The 2,276-nt window shown below is 40.1% G+C and overlaps 1 non-coding gene across 1 annotated transcript; it reads right to left on the minus strand.

Moving 5' to 3' along the window:
- Positions 1–512: 512 nt before the first annotated feature.
- On the minus strand, positions 513–619 carry LOC114235749 (U6 spliceosomal RNA). Its single transcript, XR_003621853.1, has one exon. It is a non-coding gene; the product is annotated as a U6 spliceosomal RNA (small nuclear RNA).
- Between the last annotated feature and the right edge of the window lie 1,657 nt (positions 620–2,276).

Consider the following 2,276-nt stretch of genomic DNA (forward strand, 5'->3'; position numbering starts at 1 on the left):
TCAGTAGTTGTGGCATGCGGGCTCTAGAGCGCAGGTTCAGTAGTTGTGGTGCACGGGCTTAGTTGCTCTGCGGCATGTGGGATCTTCCTGGACCAGGGATTGAACCTTTGTCCCCTGCATTGGCAGGCGATTCTTAACCACTGCCCCACCAGGGAAGTCCCAAGATTTTTTTTTTTTTTTTTTGATGTGACCATTTTTAAAGTCTTTTAAAAATTTGTTACAATACTGCTTCTGTTTTATGTTTTGGTTTTTTGGCTGTGAGGCATGTGGGATCTTAATTCCCTGACCAGGGATCGAACCTGTACCCCCTGCATTGGAAGGTGAAGTCTTAACCACTGGAAGCCAGGGAAGTCCCTCCCTTATAAGTTATTACAAAATATTGAGTATAGTTCCCTGTCGGTCCTTGTTGGTTATCTACTTTATATATAGTAGTGTGTATATGTTAATCCCAATGTCCTAATTTATCCCTCTTCCGTCTCCACTTTCCCCTTTGGCAGCCATAAGTTTGTTTTAAAGATGTGGAACGCTTCAGGAATTTGCGTGCCATCCTTGGGCAGGGGCCATGCTAATCTTCTCTGTATTGTTCCAATTTTAGTATATGTGCTGCCCAAGCCAGCACCACGCTTCTGCTTTCATTGTGCCCAGACCTTCCTGAGTCTGCACCTGGCATGTACACAGGTCTTTTGTTTTTGTTCTTCCCTTTCGTGTTCTCGGGTCCTCCTCCCTCTTCTGTTTCTTAAAAATGTAGCTAAGGAAGAGGTGCAGTTAGTAAGCTCTTTGCTTGAGGCTTCCTGGTTTTCATGTGATTTTGAAAATTCTGTTCTTTGAAGGCAGTCCTAAAACATGGGTAATGAGAATGTTTGGCATTCATTAGGCAGTTTTATATTTGTGAATAAAACTGGTAGGAGATCCCAGCTTACCCAAATAAAACGATCTCCTCTTAGCTTAGCACCATAATAAAGTTAAAAAACAATAAAAAAGAAACAGTTCGAACAGGAATAATTTAAAAGTTTAATCCTGAGGACACTTTTTACATTTTTGTTTTGCCCCAGAATAGTAGCTCTTAAAGATGGTCATCTTTAGTTTGGTTTAGACATCAGTTTTGAGAGTGTACACAATTTCCCAGAGTTGCTTATGTTTATTTAAGCCCTCATTCTGAGCTGTGGTTTGTGCTAAACTCTGGTCAAATGTTCCTGCATCTTTGAAGACTCTGAGCTTGATCTGAGAATCTGTGCTTTAGTATAAGGTGTCAAATTAGAGCTATTACAAAACAAGAGGACTGGAGTTGATAAAAATTGATAAGCAACTCTGAGTTTTATTACTGCTTTTACATTTATTTATTAGTTGATTTTAGGCTAATCTTATCATTATTAATGTGGAAAAATGTAAGATGTAAAAGCTGACATTCCCCCAAGAAATTCCTGTGTGAATTGTATAGGCTGATTAAAAATATTACATGTTGGCACCAAAATTATGGGCTTCTACTATTACCACCCACACTGTTTGGGGGAAACAGTGAGGGATAAAGAGAAGCTATGTAGAATCCCGGAGTTGTTTTGTATGATCCCGTGGTCCTCCTGGAACAGCAGCTCTGTGGAAACATAAAGTCACAGTATTTGTAGGAGGAAAGAAAATTTGATGGAAGCATGAACGGAATGGCTAGTGAGGTGGAGAGTCAAGGATGTGGGTTGTGTGAGTGATTAATTACTTGTCTCACTTGATTGGGCTTTTGGAAAACTTGAGAAATGCCAAGATGTTTTTCCAGTCTGAGAGCTGACTTGCTGTTTGGATCTGGACAAGTCACTGTACATTCATAAAGCATATTCAAAAGATGATTGAGAAAAGTTCTTGGTAGCCACCAGCTCCCACATTCCTCTTCGTCTTTTACAAAACCCAGGGACTTTGACAATCTCCTGAACAGAATCGGAGGGTAAAATACCCATGATCTCTATTCTAGAACACTCCAGAATTGGGTCTTAGAACATTATATGTTAAATGGGTTAAATAGAATAGTGGATAAAAAAAAATTTGGTGTAACTTTTCTAGATGGGTGACTTTACATTAAGATAGAGGCAGTGTTTATGCAATATTTTTTTCCATTCATTCAATACCATCTAGATTTTTATTGAGCCCCATCCCTGAGTTCACCTGCAGCTGCAGCAGACAGCTCCTGTGCACACTGGCAGCCTCCCACCTTAAATGTTCATGTCTCTTTGCTTCAAGAGAAGCAAAGCAAGGAAGACCTGCAACCAAAAGGGTTTGTACAGTGCATGTAC

Source organism: Balaenoptera acutorostrata, chromosome 14 (assembly GCF_949987535.1).
Source record: "Balaenoptera acutorostrata chromosome 14, mBalAcu1.1, whole genome shotgun sequence".
Lineage (NCBI taxonomy): Eukaryota > Metazoa > Chordata > Mammalia > Artiodactyla > Balaenopteridae > Balaenoptera > Balaenoptera acutorostrata.